This window comes from Procambarus clarkii, chromosome 42, assembly GCF_040958095.1.
Source record: "Procambarus clarkii isolate CNS0578487 chromosome 42, FALCON_Pclarkii_2.0, whole genome shotgun sequence".
Classification (NCBI taxonomy): Eukaryota; Metazoa; Arthropoda; class Malacostraca; order Decapoda; family Cambaridae; genus Procambarus; species Procambarus clarkii.
The window spans coordinates 30,973,743-30,982,295 of record NC_091191.1 but is presented as its reverse complement, the minus strand read 5'-3'; the positions used below and the strand labels follow the sequence as shown (position 1 = coordinate 30,982,295).

General features: G+C 39.8%; 1 long non-coding RNA gene across 1 annotated transcript in view; it reads right to left on the bottom strand.

The window, feature by feature from the left end:
• Positions 1 to 2,489: 2,489 nt before the first annotated feature.
• LOC138373398 (uncharacterized) overlaps positions 2,490 to 8,553 on the bottom strand; it is an 8,727-nt gene continuing 2,663 nt past the window's right edge. Inside the window, exons 2-3 of the long non-coding RNA XR_011231177.1 lie at positions 7,916 to 8,032; positions 2,490 to 2,742 (exon numbers count right to left, since the gene is read on the bottom strand). This is a non-coding gene — a long non-coding RNA (uncharacterized lncRNA). The remainder of the gene's footprint in view (positions 2,743 to 7,915; positions 8,033 to 8,553) is intronic.

Below are 8,553 nucleotides of genomic sequence, written 5' to 3'. Positions count from 1 at the left end.
CCACCCAAACCCACTCATATACATGTCCAACCCACGCTTGAAACAATCGAGGGACCCCACCTCCACCACGTTACGCGGTAATTGGTTCCACAAATCAACAACCCTGTTGCCAAACCAGTATTTACCCAAGTCTTTCCTAAATCTAAACTTATCCAATTTATACCCATTGTTTTGTGTTCTGTCATGTGTTGCTACTTTTAATACCCTACTAATATCCCCTTTGTTATGTCCATTCATCCACTTGTAAACCTCTATCATATCACCCCTAACTCTTCGCTTTTCCAGTGAATGCAATTTAAGCTTTGTTAATCTTTCTTCATATAAAAGATTTCTATTTTGGGGAATTAACTTAGTCACCCTACTCTAGACACGTTCAAGTGAATTTATATTCATTCTATAATATGGCGACCAAAACTGAACTGCATAATGTAAATGGGGCCTAACCAGAGCAAGATATTGCTGAAGAACCACACCAGGTGTCTTGTTACTAACACTTCGATTAATAAATCCCAGTGTCCTATTTGCCTTACTACGAGCATTCATGCATTGATCCTTTTGTTTTAAATTCTTACTAATCATAACTCCCAGATCCCTTTCACAATCCGACTTCGCAATCTCAACACCATCTAGCTCGTATCTTGTAACTATCATCATTACCTAGTCTCAAAACTTTACATTTATCAGCATTAAACTGCATCTGTCAATCTTTTGACCATTTCAAAACCCTATTTAGATCAACTTGAAGTGATAGTGAGTCTTCTTCCGTGTTAATTTCCCTACCTATTTTTGTATCATCTGCAAATTTGCAAATGTTGCTACTCAACATAAGAACACCAAGAACACAAGAACAAAGGCAACCGCAGAAGGCCCACCGGCCCATACGAGGCAGCTCCTACCTACAACCACCCAATTAATTTGCCAGTTCCTTTACGACTTGGGACTTAAATCCATTTACACTTTGGGCTTCTGAGTCTTTTAGTTTGTCAATGCTCTTCCTGATTGTGTCGCGTGTAATTGGTATTTCTCTTAATTCATTCTCCTTACATCCGACAAACATTTGTGTTGGTGATGGGATGTCATTCAAGCTTTCTAGTGTGAACACTGATGTTAGGTATTCATTGAGAGTGTTTGCCGCCCTTTTATGATACAACTTAAAATTGTTAGTCTCATCTTTTATGGGTCCTACGGAGTCAGTTCTTTGTTTGGGTTTTACTTCGTATATACTTGCCCGAAACGCTATGCGTATTAGTGGCTTTAGGTATTGTATTTTAAATTTTATAATTTTGCCCCGAGGTGCGAGTTTATTGGGAGTACTTAGCTGTATCATTAGCAAGGTAATTAACTATAGTTTGCTGTCCTCCGTCCTTTAACAAATCCATTGACCCCTCCCCTAACCTGCCTATTTTGTGCAATAGTCGGTTTAGGATGATCCTTTCAAGCATCTTCCAAGTGCATTACATGAGACTGATATGTCTATAATTGCCAGGGTCATTGGGTTTCGGTATTGGGACCATTATTGCATGTTTCCATTGTGTGGGCAACACTCCACATAGGAATGACTTGTTAAACAGGTGGAGTAGTGGATTGCCAGACACTTCACACAGTGCATTGAGTATGTCGTAGGTGACGCCATCTTCACCAGGTGCTGTACTTTTACCCTTTTCATAGCCCCCTTTACTTCCTTGGCTGTAATTGGTTCCCCATACTCGTCATCACTAGATTGTGCTCTTGTTATCCTAATCCTTCTGTCATTATGTCGGAGGAGCTGTTCCCTGCTTACTTCTGCAGGGAGGGAGGAGGATGATGCTGCATCACTCCACTTGTGAATTAGTTCTTCAGCCTTACCCTGGGGGGTCGTTGTGAGCCGCAGGCCGGGCTCTGCTCCCCTTAGCTACCTTAATTTTTGCCCACACTTGTCTTGCAGACGTTTCTCTTCCAATAGAGCTAGTGAACTCTAGTCATTGTCTTTCCCTTTGTAACTCATCTGCAATGTATGTACCTTTACCTGACTAAAAAATCTAATCTAAATCTATATCTAATCTATATGCTTAGATATATGCAAATGAGAGAGTAATAGAGCGAAACCTTTAAAATACTGAACAATTTGGAGGATATTGATTCATACAATTTCTTCAAAAGGTCAGATGTAACACGAACAAGGAGCAAAGGTTTCAAGCTCAACAAGCCACAGTGTAGGAGTGACAACAAATGCTTTTTAACCCGCACGATTATGATCATGGCAATAAGGTTTCTAAAACAGTAGGCATTCTTCCAAAGTCAGACACTGTACTATGTTCCTCGCCCTAACCTAGTCACTCAGTATTATTCACTCATTTATCTATGTCTTGTCTATTTATGTCTTAAAGGTTACAAGACGTACATTAGTCAATACAATTGGTGCTTAAAATGTTAAGGATCTCTTGTGAAACACGGGTATTAATAAAAAAAAATATTATGTAAAATAAATAAAAAAGGCCCAAGGGCCATGAAGTAACAAGAATGCAAGGCTGTCACAAGCTGGCGTAAGTAGAGAAGACGGAAGATTCTTCATATTAAAAGACCCTGCTTCTCCAAGATGGCAGTCACACCCTGCTTGCCCTGGACAATCACCATATGGAGAAGGACTGTTTACTGTGAAGGGAAGTCAACAAATGCAATGCCAGCATGAGTCAGTCTTGAAGGGTAAACGATGATGGCACCCTCACAGTAACACAAAAGCCGAGCAAGCCCAGTGAGGAAGACCTGTTGATGGGAAGGAGAAGAATCATTAGTCACAACAAAATCCACATAGAAACAAAGGAGAGAAAAAAAATAAAGTGGATGTCTTCTTTTTGTATAGACATAATAAATATTGCCATTTGGCTATGTATTTATATGATATATAATAGAATACAGCATAAAACAAAATAAGAGGGGTGATAGGAGAAGAAAAGTTTAGTGTTCAGTGAGAATCCACAAGGTCTTCTCTGAATACTCTATTTTCTTCAAGGCTGTGGGTCCCTACAATTGCACCAGAGGTGGTACACACCTCACTTCGCTGGAAGACAGAAGAGTTAGGGGGGACATGATCACCACATTCAAGATTCTGAAGGGGATTGATAGGGTAGATAAAGACAGTCTATTTAACACAACGGGAACACGCACAAGGGGACACAGGTGGAAACTGAGTGCCCAAATGAGCCACAGAGATATTAGAAAGAACTTTTTTAGTGTCAGAGTGGTTGACAAATGGAATGCATTAGGAAGTGATGTGGTGGAGGCTGACTCCATACACAGTTTCAAGTGTAGATATGACAGAGCCCGATAGGCTCATGAATCTGTACACCTGTTGATTGACGGTTGAGAGGCGGGACCAAAGAGCCAGAGCTCAACCCCCGCAAACACAACTAGGTGAGTACACCCCTATTATTATTTAAACAGGTGAGTACACACACGGTGTTAGCAAACTTAGCCTCCAAACACACACACACACATGGTATCTGCAAGCTTAGCCTCCAAACACACACACACATGGTATCAGCAAGCTTAGCCTCCAAATACACACATGGTATCAGCAAGCTTAGCCACTAAACACACATACACAAATGGTATCAGCAAGCTTAGCCTCCAAATACACACACACACATGGTATCAGCAAGCTTAGCCTCTAAACACACACACACACACACACATGGTATCAGCAAGCTTAGCCTCCAAACACACACACACACACATGGTATCAGCAAGCTTAGCCTCCAAACACACACACACACATGGTATCAGCAAACTTAGCCTCCAAACACACACACACACATGGTATCAGCAAGCTTAGCCTCCAAATACACACACACACACATGGTATCAGCAAGCTTAGCCTCCAAACACACACACACACATGGTATCAGCAAACTTAGCCTCCAAACACATACACATACACATGGTATCAGCAAGCTTAGCCTCCAAACACACACACACACACATGGTATCAGCAAGCTTAGCCTCCAAACACACACACACACATGGTATCAGCAAACTTAGCCTCCAAACACACACACACACATGGTATCAGCAAGCTTACCCTCCAAATACACACATGGTATCATCAAGCTTAGCCTCTAAACACACACACACACACACAAACGGTATCAGCAAGCTTAGCCTCCAAACACACACACACACACACACATACATGGTATCAGCAAGCTTAGCCTCCAAACACAGACACACACGGTATCAGCAAGCTTAGCCTCCAAACACACACACACACACACACCGTATCAGCAAGCTTAGCCTCCAAACACACACACACACACACACATGGTATCAGCAAGCTTAGCCTCCAAACACACACACACATGGTATCAGCAAGCTTAGCCTCCAAACACACACACACACACACACATGGTATCAGCAAGCTTAGCCTCCAAACACACACACACAGAAAATGGGGACATTGAAACAGTTGATAAACTTGATTTCAAGAGAGAGAGGTCACTATGGGGAACTTCAATTTTTTTTTAATAAGTAATTAGGCAGACTTGTTGCTAGACAGGGAAGTAAATTAAATGTATGCCAAATTTTGCAAAATATACAATGAAGGCACACAAACATTCATACCGAAACAGAGATGCAGGGCCAGAAAACAGGATTGGTTCAACAGAAATTGAGAGAGGGCCACAGACCAAAAGACACAAAAATGGAATGAAAGACATTGAAAAACTACAAACAGATGTCAACAAAGTTTTCGATTGGGCAGCAGAAAATAACATGATGTTTAACAGTGATAAATTTCAGGTATGGCAAAAATGAGGATCTGAAACATAATACTGGGTACAAAACACAATCGAATCTTCCCATAGTAGAAAAACAGCATGTCAAGGATTTGGGAATAATGATGTCCGACGATCTAGTGTTTAGGGAACATAACCAAGCAAATATTGCGTCAGCCAGAAAAATGATCGGATGGATTATGAGAACTTTCAAATCCAGGGATCCCATCACAATGGTTGTACTCTTCAAGTCACTTATGTTGTCCCGTCTCGAGTACTGCTCAGTATTCACTTCCCCCTTCAGAGCAGGAGAGATTGCTGAAATAGAGGGAATACAGAGAACATATACGGCACGCATAGACGAGATAAAACACCTAAATTATTGGGATCGTCTCAAAGCTCTCCAAATGTACTCTCTAGAAAGGAGACGAGAGAGATACCAAATAATATACACATGGAAGATACTGGAGGGCCAGGTCCCAAATCTACACAGTAAAATAACAACGTACTGGAGTGAACGATATGGAAAAAAATGCAAGATTGAACCAGTGAAGAGCAGAGGTGCCACAGGCACAATCAGAGAGCACTGTATAAACATCAGAGGTCCGCGGTTGTTCAACGTCCTCCCAGCGACTATTAGAAATATTGCCAGAACAACCGTGGACATCTTCAGGAGAAAACTGGACTGTTTTCTAAGAGAATTTCCGGATCAGCTGGGCTGTGGTGGGTATGTGGCCCTGCGGGCCGCTCCAAGCAACAGCCTGGTGGACCAAACTCACAAGTCGAGCCTGGCCTCGGGCCGGGCTTGGGGAGTAGAAGAGCAGAACCCCATCAAGCAGGTATCAACATAGAAAGAAGCCAAACCCCCAATCATACCAGCGATACAAAGATGCGAGAAACAACTATACAGCAGTAAGGGAAGAGGCAGAAAGAAATTTTTAAAAAGGGATAATGGATAAATGTAAAACAGAACTGGGCCTATTCTACAAATTCATAAACAACAAATTGCAGGTAAAGGATAATATCCAGAGGTTGAAAATAGGAAACAGATTCACAGAAAATGATAATGCAATGTGCGAAACATTAAACCAAAAGTTCCAAAGTGTGTTTATACAAAATGAAATCTTAAGAGAACCAGACACAATAAGAATTTCTGAGAACATCATAGAGCGTATAGAGGTGTCTAGAGATGAAGTGGAAAATATGCTAAAGTAGCTAAGTAAGAACAAAGCAGTTGGTCCAGATGGAGTTTCACCATGGGTTCTGAGAGAATGTGCATCTGAGCTCAGCCTTTCACTTCACCTGATCTTTCAGGCATCCCTGTGTATAGAAGTCATAGCAAACATGTGGAAAAAGGCTAACATAGTTCCAATCTACAAAAGTGGCAACAGGGAAGACCCCACCCCTCTCAGTTATAGACCTGAATCATTGACAAGTGTAACAGTGAAAAGATTGAAAAAAAATAATAAAAACTAAATGGGTAGAACACCTGGAGAGAAATTATATAATATCACACAGACAGTATTGTTTTCGATCTGGAAGATCCTGTGTATCGAATTTACTCAGTTTCTATGATTGAGCCACAGAGATTTTAAAGGAAAAAGGTAGTTGGGTCGACTGCATCTATCTAGACATAAAAAAGGCTTTCGACAGAGTTCCACATAAGAGGTTGTTCTGGAAACTAGAAAATTTTGGATGGGTGACAGGTAAGCTTCTAACATGGATGAAAAATTTTCTGACTGATAGAAAAATGAGGGCAGTAATCAGAGGCAATCGGACTGGAGAAGTGTCACAAGTGGAGTACCACAGTACATGCACCAGAAATGTTCATTGTCTACATAAATGATCTACCAGTTGGAATACAGAATTATATAAACATGTTTGCTGATGATGCTAAGATAATGGGATGGATAAGAAATTTAGATGATTGTCATGCCCTTCAAGAAGACCTGAACAAAATAAGTATATGGAGCACCACTTGGCAAATTAAATTTAATGTGAATAAATGCCATGTTATGGAATATGGAATAGAACATAGATCCCACACAACCTACAAATTATGTGAGAAATCTTTATATAATTCTGATAAAAGAAAGAGGTCTAGGGTTGATTCTAGATAGAAAACTATCACTTGAGGCCCATATAAAGAACGTTGTGTGAGGAGCCTATGCCATGCTTTCTAACTTCAGAATTTCGTTTAAATACATGGAAGGCGAAATACTAAAGAAATTGTTCACGAGTTTTGTTCGGCCAAGGCTAGAATATGCAGCGGTTGTGTGGTGCCCATATATTAAGAAGCACATCAACAAACTGGAAAAGGTGCAAAGACATGCTACTAAGTGGCTCCCAGAACTAAAGGGCAAGAGCTATGTGGAGAGGTCAGAGGCATTATATATGCCAAAACTAGAAGACAACAAAAAGAGGTGATAAAATCACTATGTACAAAATAGTAACAGGAATTGATAAAATCGATAGGGAAGATTTCCCGAGACCTGGAACTTCAAGAACAAAAGGTCATAGATTTAAACTAACTAAACAAAGATGCCAAAGAAATATAAAAAAATTTCCTTTCGCATACAGAGTGGTACACGGTTGGAACAAGTTAAGTGAGAAGGTGGTGGCGGCCAAGACCGTCAGTAGTTTCAAAGCATTATGTGACAAAGAGTGCTGGGTAGACGGGACACCACGAGCGTAGCTCTAATACTGTAACTACACTTAGGTAACTACAATTGGTGTCAGCAAGCTTACCGTCGAAACACACACAAACAGCCTGCCTATTATTCAAGGCCTTCTCTGAGTACTCTCTATTTTCTTCTCTGAGGCTATGGGTCCCTAATCTTGCACCAGAGGTGGTACAACTTGTAAGTTTTTAACTACTGCACTGAGCACCTGATTTTGGCAAAGACTTCTTAGTGCAATTTTCAAGGACACAGTTCTGGTATTTTTTTGTTTATAAATATTCAGGTATAGTTAATGTCAAAATGTTTCAAAACTCAACAATTTATATTTCAAAACAAAAAAAGTAATGAAAACATTACAAAACATTAAAATATAGCCTAATTAATTAATTAATAAAATAGCACAACTCTCAGAATGTCTAAAGGTGCTTTGAGCAATGAAGTAGTTAATTTTATATATATAATATTATATATATAATATATATTTACCTGTGACTACTGCTTAGCAAAAATTTGATCTCTGTGAAAATTGGTCTCGTCATTGCTAGGAGATATTTTAAGACCATGATTTGCTGTGGATGGCACTGTAGTCTTCAAGTCATCAATCTAAAAATAGAGGTAATCTTTTAAAATGTAAATTTTGTATAAAAAAAATGCAAAAATAAATTGCAAGAATAATATGAAGTTATTATACAATTTTTTTTAATTATTTAAATATTTGTGAGACATTATTAAGAAATGTATGAAGTACAGATTCTCTAAGACCTGATATGTATCTGCTTATGTTCCACCACATTACATTCAGGGCTGAAGAGAAAACACAGCCAGTAAGGTAATGATCACTTAGGATGGACTGGGATGCTACATGTAGGTGGGGGCTAAGCTGCGTGAGGCTAGGATGCCCAGCCTGCCTTGTCAAGGCTGGGCTGGGCTAGGCAACACTAGGAAGGAGTCAACAAATCTCTGGAGTGCCTTACTTTTCCTGATATCCTTAAAAAAGCAAGAATGATGCCATTTTATAAAGGAGGCGAGACAGCAGACATAAACAATTAAAGAAAAATATCAAATCTACTTATACTTTCAAAAATATTTGATTTTTTTTTTTACAAACATCTCTTCCTACTTTG